The sequence below is a fragment of the Benincasa hispida genome, chromosome 5 (assembly GCF_009727055.1).
Source record: "Benincasa hispida cultivar B227 chromosome 5, ASM972705v1, whole genome shotgun sequence".
Classification (NCBI taxonomy): Eukaryota; Viridiplantae; Streptophyta; class Magnoliopsida; order Cucurbitales; family Cucurbitaceae; genus Benincasa; species Benincasa hispida.
Genome location: NC_052353.1, coordinates 60,357,576 through 60,374,119, shown reverse-complemented (window position 1 = coordinate 60,374,119; position 16,544 = coordinate 60,357,576). Strand labels below are relative to the sequence as shown.

General features: G+C 36.3%; 1 non-coding gene across 1 annotated transcript; it reads right to left on the bottom strand.

The window, feature by feature from the left end:
* Positions 1-16,187: 16,187 nt before the first annotated feature.
* Positions 16,188-16,294, bottom strand: LOC120078821. Its single transcript, XR_005482103.1, has one exon. It is a non-coding gene; the product is annotated as a small nucleolar RNA R71 (small nucleolar RNA).
* Between the last annotated feature and the right edge of the window lie 250 nt (positions 16,295-16,544).

The window sequence follows — 16,544 nt, the reverse complement described above, 5'->3', positions numbered from 1 at the left end:
GTTTAATTATCGAATTAAACGAAATTAAAGATTTGAAAAATATTTAAATATGATTTAAATATTAATTATATGAATAGGGATTTATGTTATGGAATAGGTGTTACATATTAATTTAATTTAATTAATTAAAATTTTTAATTAATTATGAGAATTAATTTTGTTTGAAAATAATTAATTTTATTTAAATATTAATTACTGAATTAATATTTTATAAAATTGTTTTTTTTCTTTTTTTGAATTTTGAAATTTCAAAATTTAATAAGAATTTTATAAAAAAATATTTAAAAATGAAATTTAGAGAAAATGGGTTTTCCCCACTTCCTCCACCTATAGTTCCATTCGATTTTTGATGGTTTGGTGTCACTTTGTTGTGTAATCTAATTGCACATTGTTCTTCTATGAAAATGAAAAATTAATTTGCTGAAAAGGCAATGCAATTCTGAAATCTTGATGAGAAATAATTCTCTCAAGCCTAGACACCAAAAGCTCGAAGTTCTCTCTAAATTCCCTTAAATTTCTTCTCATGTTGGTGAAGGAAATCGAATATGAGGATTTCTATGAGCAGCGGAAGGATATTTCCAAATTTCATTCATATATAAACAATACAATTACAGTCAAGAAACAGAAACAATAGGCTATGCGCAAAACAAAAATTATAGCATGCTTTTCTAAACGATCAAGAAATAGAACTAACAAACCTTTGAAGACTCATCTTCAAGTTCCTTGATCACGAACACTCGATTACAACAACACAACAACACACGAACGTTCGTACAATACGATCGCTACACTGCACGATCACAACAAACTCGAACAAAGTGATCACTAAGGTCATGAACACCCCGAACATCAAAAATGTCCTCCACAGACCTCGACTGTGTCGAGTTGAGTATGAAACTACCAAGGTTACCTCGGTATTCTCGATGTAAAAATCCAGAGTGTGGGCTCTGTGTAGACTTGGTTAGAGGATGAGATCGAAGGAGAACAATCTTGTAAACGATTGAGCATGTGGGAGATGATAAAGCCTATCGTATAGGTTAATACCCAATCGTTTAGCAAAATCTATGCGATCGTTTAGCTCATTAAATAGCTGAGTATCTATCGTGTAGGAACACTCCACGATCGTCTAGTCTTTCCAAGCTGTCGTTTAGTAAATCTGATTTACTTGACAATTATACCATGAGTAATTTTCGAGAGTACAAAACTCAAATCAATGTTTTGCAAATCTTACTAAAATTAGGAAAACATTTTTTCTTTTATTTCATGGTTACCATGAAACCACCAATAACCTCCCACTCAATTGGTTATTAGAGAAAAAGAGACAATTATCTAATATTTAATATTATTATAAATATAAATGATAACCAAATTATCATACTATATTTATAACCTATAGTTTTAATATTTAATCTCATGAAACATACAAACCATAGCTCTTTTTCTATTTCATGACACTTAATGTAAATCTCGTTTACATTAACCCTCCACTTGATGTATCTCATACACCACACCGATCATATCATATATAATTGAAATACCTCTTCTCAATTTGAACATTTCAAACCAACACCAAGAACTGATTCTCAACTTGAATCCATTAAGCTACCAAGAGGACCTTATGAATTTGTAGCTTGAAGCTCCAACGGTACGTGAATAATTGACTAAACTCTTTAGTCACGGGATCCACCATCCGTTAACTGCCAGACACTCCATTAAAGACCAACATATGAACTCTCTTACTATAGATATATTATGTGTCTATCTTAACCAATCAACAGTGTGACAACCCTTCACAGATTGCTCGTAAGTACAACTCGACCAATAACCATTATGCCCCTGTAGTTACATCTATCTCCTTAAGTACCATTGATTCCTCTAATGAACATAAGTCATAGTCCTACTATGATTAAGTCCGATCTTCCAAAGAGAAGTTGTGGCCACTATGTTCAAGTCCCGGAATCAGTCTTTAAGGGAGCAATCTATTTACTTACCCCTGCTTCAGAGAAGGAGTGAATTCCATCTTGTGTAATTGAGTTCCCAGCTCCTAGATCAGGAAATTCCCCACAAAGATAGGCATGTTGAGTTTGGCCACTCTCACCCATACTAATCAAAGGACTGCCCTCAAAGGCAGAAGTTCCCAAAATCCTTAGGATTGAGATCATGTTACCTATGGTCGTTTAGGTGAGATGTAAGCCTCCAGTATCAACGGTGTTATATACAGAGACGAATAATCTCGTGGTCCGGTCTTATACAAACTCTTTGTATAGGACACCCCCGCTTGCATGTCTCCACATGAATGGTCAGGATCTACCATTTGTAGTAGTTTACAATACTTGCAATCCCCTACAAAGCGGGTCGTATCTGTAGTGTCACCAGGATCAGGAATCCCTCCTTAATCTTTATATTACAGACCTATTGAGGTTATCACTTAAGGCATGATCCACTTATATATCTCATATACATGCTTAAGTTTACATACAATAACCATGGTTTTTTGTTTATTGGATATGAGTAAATGCCAGAATGAAATAACGCTTATTTTATTCATAAACAATGTATATAATTACAAACAACGAGACTCCGGGAGAATTAGGACATCAATTCCAATACTTGGATCCCACAATCCAATCTGAGGCTAGAGGATAGTAAGGAAGGCTTTTATGGTAGTCTATAACCTGTTGAAGAGGAGAAATTAGCTGGAGATTGAAGTAATTGAAGAGTTCTTCAAAGGTTGTTCTCTATAAACCTTATTTTCTGTTTTTATAAACATGCATACTTAATTTCAATAATTAATGTAATTAGAATGCTTGAGATCCTAATTGCTTCTATTTTTAAATGCCAACACTAACATTTGATATCAGAGCATGATTTAAACACTCAATTTATGTTAATTTTAGCTTGGTGGGTGTTTTTCATAAGTGTATGAAATGGGTGCTAATATAGATGTTTTATAGTTTTGGCATAAGGTTTCCCTTCAATTTTTGTTGAAATTGTTGTAATTGGCTCTTTATTTATAGGCCTTAGTGTGTAATTAAGAGTCTATAAATTTACTAGAGTTAATAGAGTGGAAATCAGGCCGTAATTGGAAGCAAAATGAAGCAAGCTCGCTAAGAAAAGTAGCAGTTTTTGCTATTGCCTTCACATCGTTGTAACGCTACATGAACAACGTTGCAATGCTGTTCTTTAGAAAACCTAGATGATGCGTGTGCAAGGTGAATCCAGTTTGGGGTTTGGTCAGTTCGTGGAGGTCAGGTTCAACCTAATTTTGGATCGATTCACCTATTTTCATGCCTTGAAGGTCTGGTTCGGGCGGTTCAAAGCTGGTGTTGGATTATTCTTATAATATTTTGGTGTTTTGCTTGCTTAGGATGTCAAAACGGGTCTATATTAGTGTATGTTTGGTTATTTATACATTGTTGAATGCATATTATAATTAAATTAGATCTTAAATGTGCATAAAGTATGTCATGTAGATTTAAAATCCCACCATAGGAAGTATGTAGCATACATTGAAAGTATGTTATAAATAGTTATAATATATATAGTATGCATGTGCTAGGGTTTAATGTTTTTAATATAAATAGTTATATTAAATTATGAAATGCTTGGTGTATCTATGGATGGAACAACATGTTTATAGTTTTATAAAGTGTTATAAAATGAATTAGACATTTAAAATTTATAACAAAGATAAGTTGTAATTTGTTAACCCTAGGTGAACATGCAACTTATCTTTGTTATAAATTTTAAAATGCATGTTCACCTAGGGTTAACAAATTACAACTTATTTTAGGGTTAACAAATTACAACTTATTTTAAATAGTTAAAATAGGTCGTTATTTTGTAAAACTTTGGTAAGAAACTCACCTGAGCTAAAATCCTGTCTAAGGCTGGAGGTACTTAAGTTGACTGTTTACGGAACACCTGCTACTTGGGGATTTTAGTTGGCTCTTGAGTGTTGTTAACCTAGTTTTATGAGCATGCGTGAGCGATGTGAGGTAATAAATTGGTTTATCACTTAGACATCGTAGGTTAAATCTAAATATAAACGTTATACTTAGATAAACACCTAGATTTAGGTTGTATTTATTAGCTGAAATATACTTGAAGTAAATATTTACCAAAAACAAATAGAACACTTTAGTGGGAGATTAATAATATATATGATATATTGTTCTTAGCTCTCATGTCCTTAAGAGTTCACACCGTGAGATTCATGCTTGGCTTCGAGTCACCTTGGGAGTGACCTCTATTCTGAAAGTGTTTGCATGGGTCAATATCAAGGTAAATAGGGGAAGTTGTTCATAGTAAGTGGAAGAAGGAAGTGTGTCAACACATCCTACAGTCTCCTCCATTAGGTTGAATCGTGAGATTTCTATGTTGCGCCTGCTTGTCGTTTTTAGGCGACATTAGCTAGTTGTATTTTCAGTGACTCTCCCCTCAGAGGGTTGTAACATGGGATTCAGAACTACTCAAACTCTAGAAATAGATAAGGTCTCTTAGGTTGATTCCCAATTTTGACTCTCCAATTCGGTAACATTGTTGGGGCCAACCTCTGAGGTCTGAAAATAAAGGGTTACACTTATAAGAGTTACTAAGTGTTAGTAAGTTCTTGGCCGAAAATGGTAACAAAATAACTATAGGAATAGAGAGTTATTCTAGAGTTAGTATTTAGTCAAGAATGACTTGCTTCAGTGAAGGAGTATTTGACTGCCCCTCGGTAGCATCTATTCTGACTCACTAAAGTATCGTTGCAAATAAATAATGAAATTTGGGTACATTATTACTTTTGCTAATGTAAATCCCTAAACTTGTTTTTACTAGTAAGCTTAAGTTCTCTTAATTGTGTATTAAAGATATGTATTAAGACTAATGCAAAAGTAAGCTAAGTACGTAATGAATGATATGTCAAAAATGTTAAGAGAGGGAAAATTTTCTAAGTGTTACGAGTATTCGGATGGTTAGCACAATCAATGAATGAAGAGTTTGAGATTTAGACAATGGCAAGCTAGAAAAGAGGCAAGAAATTATACTAAGTGTGGAATGTTGAGCTCTCGGGTGAAGTAGAAAGAAGTTAACACTTAGAGAAAGTAGATGACTCTATGCATTGGAGCTCTGAGGCACCATGCGGCCAGCTCTGTTGAACCACACGGCTAGAGGTCCAAGAAGAGGACGTTATGGTTAACTACAACAATATAGTATGAGAGAAGTATGCGACCAACCTTGTATGCCAATGTTGAAGGCTAGGTTGATAAATGAGGCGGTAAAGGATCATGTCGGGGTTGATGCCCTAAATCTCGTAGAGTCTTATAGTTTGTAAACACTTGTATGAACAAACACTTTGTGATTTACAATATATGATATTTTATTCACTTTAGTCTATGAAATATTTGATATTTTAGTTGCATTAACCACAAACCAATAAACTAAGATCCATGGTTATCGTTGTAACTTAAACATGTATGTGGAGACATACAAGTAGATCGTGTTTTAAGTGATAACTCAAATGATTTGTAGTATATGGATAAGAAGGGATACCTTACCCTGGTGATACTACGAGTATGACTCACTTTGTAGGTGTTACAAATGTTGTAAAGTACTACAAATGATCTGATTTTGATCATTCGTGTATTAAACATGAGAGCGGGGATATTCTATATAAAGAAATTTGTATAAGACCAGACAACGAAATGTTTAGTCTCGTTATATAACGCCGTTCATAATTGAGACTTTCATTTCACTAGGATGACCATAGGTACTATGACCTTAATCCTAAGTGAGTTGTGAACTCCTGCCTATGAGAGTGGTCCTTCGATTTGCATGGGTGAGAGTGGTTAGATTTCCGATTCAACAAGCCTACCATTTTGGGGATTTGTCTGATTGGGGAGCTGGGAACTCAGCTACATAAGATGGAATTCACTTCTTCCCCAAAGCAAGGGGTAATTAGATAAATTGCTCCCTTAAAGACTGATTTCGGTGCTTGAACAATGTGGCTCCACACCCTCTCTTGGCCCGAGAGGTGTTTAATCATAGTAGGACTATGATCTATTGTTCATTAGAGGAATCAGTGGTACTTAAGAAGTTAGATGTAACTATAGGGGCAAAACGGTAAATTGGCCCAGCTATACTTACGAGTGATTTGTGGAGAGTCATCATCTATTGATTGGTTATATCCAATGGACACAAAAATATATCTGTAGTGCGAAGAGTGCAGCTGTCGGTCTTTAGTGGAGTGCCTGACAGTTAACGAATGGTGGATAACGTGATTAAAGAGTTTAGTCAGTTATTCACGTACCGTTGGAGCTTCAAGCTACAAGTCCATAAGGTCCCCTTGGTAGCTCAATGGATTCAAGTTGATAATCAGTTTTTGGGTTAGTTTGAAATGTTCAAATTAACAAGAGAGAATTTGATTATATATGATATAATTAAATTAATTCAATTATATTTGATATAATTGATATAATGTATTTGATACATTATTGTTTGATTTGAGGAACTAGTATTTGAATATGATTCAAATATAAATTCTATGAATAAGATTCATAGTTATTAAATTTAATATAAATATTATTTACATTAAATGCCATAAAAGAGAAAAAGAACTATGGTTTATATGTTGTATATGATGCAATACTAAAACTATAGGTTATAAATATAATTTGATAAGTTAGTTATTGTATTTATTTATAATTTGTTAATTATATGATAAATAAATTTCCTTTTCTCCATAACCGCCGTTAGTGGGTGGTTACTCGGTTTTATGGAAAATTGAGATAAATAAGAAATTAGATTTCAAAAATCTTAGACGACTTAGATTATTAACTATCGAGTGACTACACCATACATCGAGTTTACTATACGATAGTGCTCTTATCTAAACGATCGAGTATCCAGTCTTTACGATAGACTTCTATCTTCTACACAATTTTATCATCGCTTACTCGATCGTCTCCTCCTTCCCTCTAACAAAATAAGCCAGAGCCCACCACTCTTAGATTCTAATCTAGTGGTAATGTCTAGATCTATTCGAGGATCGAGTTGATACTCGTTGTTGCTGTTCGAGGGATTCGAGTTCCCCGTTGCATTCGAGTTTGATCGAGGTATACACTTGAAGAAAGGTTCTTCTAAGGTATTGTTTCTTAATCCCTTGTATTTAATTCAAAGCATGTTGTAATTTATGATTTAATGCATAATCATTTCTATATGACTGTGAATGTATGTGTTCTTTCACAATGAAGTTGGGACGACCCACTTCCATTCATAGGTCCTCTATAATTAGAGTTCCTTTATATCGTGCGTTGAAAGTGGCGCTCAGAGGATATGACAATAAGTAGAAGTATATACTGACAGGAAGAAGCTTAAGTGGCCGCAAGGCCATGCAATGAAGTTAAACTGAGGAGTTCAGCTTAATTAACTGGTAAGCAAGCCAGGTGGCAACTTTGCAGATGTCAATTGAAAGATAAGTATGCCATGTGGCATTTAATTAGGCTGAAATGCCATGCAAACCTAAGTATAAATTAACTTGATGAAGAAGAGAAATGGTTTGCCAAAATTTTCTAACGCCAGAGAGAAGAAGTGCTACTAATACTTGAAAACTTTGAAATATGAAGAGTTCTTGGCAAGCTAAAGGAAAGTTGAAGGAAATTCCAATCAATTCAAAAAAGAATGATGTTTAATTTCTAAGGTAAGTGAAAGTTAAGATATTTATGAGCAAATTTGTTAAAGAGAGTTTAACTAGTTGAATGTTGGAATTAAAGTTATGAAATCTAGAAGATTGAAATTCAAAATGGTGTTGTGGATGAATAAGCAAGCAACTACGATGAAGAACAAACAAGCAACTACATATGAAAAACAAGCAAGCAACTGACCAATTGATGATATGTGTTGATGCGTAGACAAAGAGTTGACAACTAAGGCGTTATGAGTATGTTGCATAGTAGACATTCATCATATAGGCTAAGAAAGTGTTTCAGTGCTTATCCGAGCACCGTGAGGAAAGATATTCAAATTTCCAATTAAGTTATAAGGTAAGAGGGCTAAGGATAGCTGATGCGGTGAAGATGGGTTATGATGCATTGAACCTACTTGTGATGTGATGAATTATTAGTACGTCATGAAATTAAGTTTATGCATTAAGCTCAAAAGGGAGCTAATTATACTGACCAAGGGATCTTTCCTTATTTCAAGGAAGATGCAAATAGGGGAGACCTACAGACCCCTTAGATATGTAGCTTGTGACAGTGAGTGACTAGTTTTCAAAATATTTTCTAAGTGTTTTACTTATGAATACTCAATGCATAGTTTCTCTTACCTCAATGTTCAAAGCATGCTTTTAATAATGAAAATGGAGTTAAATGCATGGTTGACGTTTCTAAAGACAGTGTTATAAGGTCCCCATGCATTTTACTTGAGTTTTTATGACATGACTTAGCATTTACATGAGTTATTTACTGATTCTTATAAGTTTGAAAACGTGTTATTAAATGATGTTAACATGTGTAATGATATGAAAACCCACTCCTAAGCTTTGGTACCGAAGATATGGTAAGGTACTCATTTATATGATGATTCTTGCTACTGAAGGTATGGTAAGATAAACAGGATCCTATTAAGTTCTACTTGCACGTAAGATTTATGTTATCGTCATTGATGAGATCGAGTAAAAGGGCACTCTCTCAACTAAGGTTATTAGGGATTGAGCAAAAGGGCTCTCCCATATATTCAGGCGAGGGAGTAGAGGTATTCTACAAGATATGTTGATGAATTTTAAACCGGGGTTTTTAAGTAATGTTTTCTTTATTTATTAAATGTTATCTCTGAACTCTGGTATATTAATGAAAATGTTTTATTTTAAAGCTGTTTATACTATGAGTTGTGAAACATGTTTGTTTTAAAGGAAATCACTCACTGGGCTTTCAGCTCATTTTTTTTAATGTTTTCCTCCTCAGGTAGCAGTTAACATCTCGAGGCCTAGCAATTCTGCCAGTCAATCACTTTTTGGACCTTCAGAAAGTGTGAAGCTTAGATAACTCGTCGTGTTTTGTTAATCCAGTCTTTGTGTTCATGTTATGGGAAATAGGGTAGAGTTTGTGTTGAACATATGTTGTAAATAAGTTTGGTTTTTCTGAAACTGTTAAGTATGCTGGAGTTGATATTCTGATTAATAGTAATTTGCATGCTTTAAGTTGCTGAGTTGTATGTTATGTTATAGAAAATTATAACTGCTAATCAGGTTTAGCAGGTGCTAAGGACAGGTTTTCAGGAGTATGTTGGGCAGTAGTTGTCATGAGAGGGTTGACAATTATTGTCTTCACATCTCTTTTTGGATCAAAAGGGTAATCTGGGAAGGAATGTGACAACTAAAATTTGATTGAGTTTAAAAATCAATTTACTAACTAGAATTTGTTTATATTTTTAACATGTCGAATTTTTCTAAAACACTTGCTTCCGATAAGTTTAACGGTTTTAATTATTCAACATGGAAATCAATCATAAACACAATACTATCAAATGATGATTTAAAAGTCATTTTAACAGAGGAATGTTCTCTAACTCTCAACTCGTCTGAAAACTAAAAGGTTTGGAATGCTTATGACAGGTGGATTAGGGCAAATCAAAAGGCTTGAATCTATATACTAGCAAACATATCCGATATACTAGCTAAGAAATACGAGAGCATGGTTTCAGCAAAAGAAATCATGAATTCGATGCAGACATTGTTTGGACAATCTGTCAAGCACAATACTCTTGATAATGTTTATAACTTTGACATACAGGATAGAACCTTTGTTAATGAACATGTTTAGATATGTTAAAAATAATAAACTAAAATGTCGTAGTTGAGGAAATTAAGAAACAACAATGAAGTAAATATAATTTACTTGTTGAAACATGTTTAGTGGAAAATGATAAATTAACCTAGAAATTGGATTCAGGTGTCGCAAATCATATTTGCGCTTTCACTCAGGAAACTAGTTTCTGGAGGCAGCTTGCAGAAGGAAAAACAACCTTTAAGGTTGGGATCGGAGAGGTTGTGTCAGCTAAAGTAGTGGGAGATATGAAGTTATTTATTGAAGATAAATTCATTTTACTTGAAAATGTTTACTATGTTTCGGCTATGAGAAGGAATTTAATATCTATTTCATGTTTGCTAGAACGAAAGTATAAAGTTTCTTTTGAAGTTAATAAAGTGTTCATTATTTCAAAAGGTATTAAAATATGTTCTGCAAAACTAGAAAATAACTTATATATGTCAAAACCAACTGAGACAAAAGCTGTTTTGAATATAGGGATGTTAAAAACAGCTAAAAAACAAAGTAAGAGGCGAAAAATTTCTTTTAATGCCTATCTTTGACACTTAAGACTTAACCACATAAATCTCAATAGGATTGGGAGATTGTTTAAGAGTGGACTCCTAAATCTATTAGAAGATAACTTTTTACCTTCGTATGAATCTTGTCTTGAGGGTAAGATGGCCAAAAGATCTTTTACAGGAAAAGGTCTTAGAGCCAAAAAACCCTTAGAGCTCATGCATTCAGACCTCTGTGGTTCAATGAATGTCAAAGCACGTGGAGAGTATAAATATTTCATCAGTTTTATTGATGATTATTCTAGATATGACTATATTTACCTAATGCATCATAAGTTCGAAACCCTTGAAAAGTTCAAAGAGTATAAGACAGAGATTGAGAACCAATTAGGTTAAAAAGATTATAACGCTTTGATCAGATTGAGGTAGAGAATATATGGACTTGAAATTCTAAGACTATTTGATAGAACACGAGTCTCAACTCACAGCATCCGGTACACCTCAACAGAACGGTGTAGCGAAAAGGAGAAATAGAACCTTGTTGGACATGGTTTGTTTGATGATGAGTTATGCTCAGTTGCTTAATTCATTTTGGGGACACACAATAAAGACTGCCATTTGCATTTTGAATATGGTTCCCTCCAAAAGTGTTTCTAAAACACTGTACGAGTTATGGAGCGAGCGTAAAGACAGTTTACGTCACTTCAAAATTTGGGGATGTCCAGATAACAGGCAGAAATGCACGTTATCATAGTGCTAAATCCTTAAACAATGTCAGATTGCGTTGATAAAATATGTTAAATTGCGTCCATTAAGCATAAATTCTATAATATTGTGGTTGCATGCGCCTAATGCATTAGAGCAGTTGTCACACCCCCTTCCTAGCCTTAGCCCCCAAGACTTGGAAGGGAGCATGAGGATACACCAGTAGTATTCCAAGACAACATTTTAATTTAACATTTCTCCCCCTTATCTATTAAAGACTTAACATGTTTACAATAATCTATCTAACTTTCATACATATAGTTCAATTTCCTATATTCTTTTATCACATAATCCAAGCCATGCCCTGAGAATTTACCAAGTCCCGGTGTTATGGTGGTTTGTAGACTTCTTCCTGAACGCTCCGCTTTGCTACCTGGGGGAGGGGGAGGGGAATATAAGAAAACATTTGGAAAAGTGTGAGCTACTAAGCCCAGTGAGTGGTGCTTTTACAATAATAAACACTTTGCAAAACATATTTTTGAGAAGTCAATCACAATTTCAGTATACTCTATGCATGATCATGTGTAATTTCATACAATCATTATCCTCCAGTTCCATGCTATACTTGGTATGTTCATATCATGTACATACTATCAATCATAACATCTTTTTATGGAAACTTTCCTATAACCCACTTTTCCCGTCAATGTCCACATCGACAATTCTTTTCTCGCTAGTCATGCTTAGGTAACTTGACTATATTTCCCGCCAGTCGTCACCGACTATTATTTTTCGCGCGACCAAGGGCCGACTATATTTTCCCGCCAAGTAACCGCTTTTTTAAGGGCACTAATTTATTGTAGTCCGGGTATAATCTCATTTCCATAAGAAATTTCACAAACAATATCAATGGCAAACAAACATAACATCATAAACATGCATTTTGCACGTTACATATGCATTTATCACATATCAACACATTAAAACTAAGTAACCACTCACCGAGCAAGTTTTTTCCACTAAAATCACCTTGAGAATACCTTTCCTGAGAAATTCCTCCATATCAATGGAAATTCCTCAAATCAATAATTGTTATATCAAACAAAATAGTCAAAATACCATTATATAATGAAGAATACCAGCTTACCCTACTCCAATTTAGCCAAAATCCCAAAATTAGCCTTTTTAGAGGTTATTTGGACTGTGGTAGGCAGCTGGGTGTTTGGCATAGGCAGGGTGGGCGTGCTGTGCTGCACAGGGGCTGACGTGTTGGTGTGCGCATTGCACGGTGGCCTGTTGTGCTGGGCGTGATGTGTTGCACAGTGGGGCTGCTGTGTTGGGCTAGCGCACGGGATGGTTGAGTGAGGCGCACTGACGGGCGACGCAGCGTTTGCAAGGCGTGCGCGCAGGATGTTGGATGCATTGGCTGGCTGTGCATCCGGGCTGGCTCAATGCTTCACCAACACAACCTTTGTTTCTTTTGAACTCCATTTAACTTGGTAGCCTAATAACTCGAACGTAATACTCTAAATATGCTCTCAACACAAGATTTTGGTGATGGTATGAATAAATCCATTTTGCCTAACCCATCTATTTATAGCCATTCCAAACTCACCCCCTTGTGACAATTCAACTCCCATTTGTCTCACTTTGGAGCTACCAACACTTAGCTTACCCAGCCTAGCCTTGAGTTGTTCTCACCTCAACTTGCCAACCAAAATTTCCTTTTTTGCATGAAATCTCCTTCACCTACCTCCTACTTAGGGTGATAAGACCTCCATTGCATGTAATCTCCTTTGCCTCTTTTTGCCGCCTAAATCACTTAAATACTTAAACATATTCCTCTATTTAAATTGTTAAGACTTATGATCGTATAACTATTGGCATCTCTTCTTGGAGTTCCTTTCCATCAATTAGATTTACTCTTTGTCCTTAACGCATCAACTTACCTCCATTGAAATTCCACTTAGCCATCGCACGAGTTGGCCATCACCAACGCATAGGGTGGCCGCTCACCATCGATGCATGGCTTACTAGGTATGCTTGCTCGGCCTACTAAGCATGGACACATGACGCTGACCATCGACGCATGAGTGTGCTGCCTAGGCGCTGCACTTGGCCGCATAGGCTCATTCGGCCTACTACAGGCCAAGCAGCTAGGAAGAAATGTAAAGAACGAGAGTTGTTGAAACTAGCATATTGGAAGATCAATCGATCAAAATAAGCAGCTACAAACTGGGCGTTTGCTAGAATATAGAATAAGGATATAGAAACAAGAACCAGTCCCAACGAAAAAGCAGAATAAATAGAGTTGTTAAATAATAGTACTCTCATACTTCCTAATATAAGATCTGGGAGGTAGAACCAATAAACATTTCTTTTTCAATTCATCCCTGGAGTTGAATACCTCATTCAAGAATTGTTTTTGATCCAATCCGTAGGAATCAATAGAAAAGGCAAATCCCTTATGATACACCAGATCTGACTCGGTTATTGATAGAGTGAATAGATCTGCCATTTCTTGAAATCTCTCTTCTAATTCAAAACCGTGGTGTAAGGCGTGCGCTTGGCATAAGGCATCGACAAAAAGCTGCTCGGTAGACTCGACAGTGCTCGACGCATAGGATGGGCATCCGACTTGCCCGCTCGACGCATAGACAGGGCGCTCGGCATACTGCTTGATGCAGGGCTGCGTGCTTGGCCTTGGCGCATGGCCTGTGCGCTTAGCCTTGACGCATGACCTGTGCGCTTGGCCTCGATGCATGGCCTACGTGCCTAGCTCACTCGACGCATGCCCTGTTTGTGTCCACATGCCTTTGCATTTTTTGTATGCAATCTCTTGGCCATTTTTCAAGTCTTCTTGCTTCCATCCTCCATGCACTCTTGTGTTCAACATATTTAAGCCTTCCATATGCATTTGGTCTTTTGGTCACCTTTTTGGATAATTTAGTATTAATGTTTTCCACTCTTTGCTCCAATATCCTTACTTAGGATTTTTCTTCTCTATTTAACCTCCCACTTTAGATTTAGTGTTAGGGTCTTACAAGTTGAACTTTATATTTTTGTGCAGAATAATGCGTTAACGCAATGCAAAGAATGCGATCATAGGAATACATTGGTTGAGCGCAACTTCACTGCAAGACTTTGTGTTGATCGTGCTTTTAAACATTCCCCAAGAAGAATCACCGCAACATGGTGGACGCATTCGGACGAAAGGACAATTAAGATTAATAGGACAGAAAGCTGATGGCAGTCGAATCCAAATTAAGTTGACTGTCGATAACGGTCACAAAGTACATCCAGCTTTATCGGTGATAATTATTTGGCGCATCAGTTAGGAATTAAAGTTGTCCCATCTGTACAACCAGGAGAGAAAAGCCACCTTTCACCTTTGATGCCCTATAAATACCAAGTGCATTCTTAAGAGAAGGGGTTAAGCAGTCGATTATTTCATCATTTTACAAGTTCGCGTCTTTACCCATAGTCTTCTTTTATTTTAAGGCGGACGCGAGGAAGAAGGTGTGCCGATAGATCGTTCCGACAAGTTGGAGAAAGCACCGGAAGCTCCAAGATAGAGAAAGGGTCGACGCCCGAGGAAGCGAGAATATTTGTAGATTAGAATAGAGATTCAGTGTAAAAAGCCTCGGTCAGCAAGAAATTGCTACCAGGCTCTCTACCTTTAATTTTCATTATCATTTTGTACTCAATTCAGTTCTAGAATGGAACGTGTTCCTCTATATCTGTTCACTCTCTGTAATTCTCGCATAAGTAGCTAAAACAGTCGAATGGGTTGAGAAGCATTTAGCTGGCGCAACTAGGGAATCTTCATTCTTTGTGATTATCTTGTTTATGTATGCTTCATTCGTCTATTAGAGATACACGGAAGGGTAGTCTAAGGATAAGATCTAGACTTGAGAAGGTTAGGTCAGAATCTAGGTTTGGAAGAACCAGATTAGAGCATATAAACGAGAGATAGACACTTAGGAATGAGCACTATATGTTATTAATGCATCGCATGCATCTTAGCAATAAGATATGTTTGTATGCGGTCACCTTGCTTTCATGCATTTTGCGTCAACGCATAGGATAAGAGTAGAGACTTAGGGATAAGCTCTATGGACATTTTGTATTCAACACATGCGTCTTAGACTTAGGAGCATCGCATTTATATTAGGAAATGACTTGCTGTGCATGGTTGTAACATGATTGCAAAGTTTGACGCATTCCCGAGTAACGCTAGCTAAAGATCTTCTCAACCCGTTCATTGTATACTCATTGCATCTATCAATGCAACCCTCTTTCTCAAATTTGCCGCCTTTATTTACTCTTTTTTATCAACGCAACAACACACCCATACTTTAATTATTTACTTGGTTATCACAAAGTTTTCATAAACATTATCAACGCAACTATTTTCACAAGTCCCTGTGTTCGACCCTGGACTTACTAGGAAACTCAGAGGAATTTATACTTGAATTCCACTGGGGAAACTTGAGTGCACAACGCAATCTGTCTACGCATATCATCTATATTTCTACTTCATAAAATTTAAGCATCAAGTTTTTTGGCACCGTTGCTGAGGACTTCGGCAAAATAGTTGTTAACGGTAATTTTTGTGATTTCTTTGCAGAACTCTCAATCTCTGGCGAACTACGACTCAGAGATTGAGAGAACATTTTGAAGGAAACTGAGAGACCACCAACAGCAACCACAATCCAATAAAGAAGAGATGGCGGAGTAGCCTAGGAATGAAGCACCAAACAACAATGTCATGGCAAATCTGATTCTGTTGACAAACGATCACAATAGGCCCATTAGGGACTATGCATTGCCAAACCTCTATGATTTCTCTCCGGTAATCATGAGTCCTGCCTTAGACGGAAGTAGATTTGAAATCAAACCGGTGATGCTGCAAATGATCTAGGCTGTAGGATAATTCGGAGGAAGGCGTCGCGAGGATTCGCACGCCCATCTCCGAAGTTTTATTGAAATCTACAATACTTTTATGTTCCGAAACATCTCTGCTGAAGAAGTTTGACTAACGTTGTTCCCATTTTCTCTCTGTGATCAGACTAGGAAATGGGCTTATTCGCTCGAACCAGGAGAGATCACTTTTTGGGAGCAGATGGTAGAGAAGTTTATGAAGAAGTATTTTCCACCTACCGAAAATGCAAGACGAAGAAAGCTTATTACTAATTTTGAATAAGACATGGACGAATCGTTCAGTGATGCTTGGGTGGGGTTTAAAAGGTTAGTCCGAGATTGTCCGCATAATGGACTACCAGATTTCCTACAAATGGAAATTTTCTACCATGGTTTGAATTCTGTTTCGCAGATCGCTGCCAATACGGCAGTAGCTGGTGGTCTGCTTAACAAGACTTATGATGAGGTGAAGAATATCCTGGATCGCATCTCCAAGAATTATGAAGACTGGAGGGAGAGTGACCAGAGATTAAGACTCAAGGATTCTGACACAAATAACGGTGCTATTGTCTCATTGCAATACCAAATGACCGCAATGATGAATTTG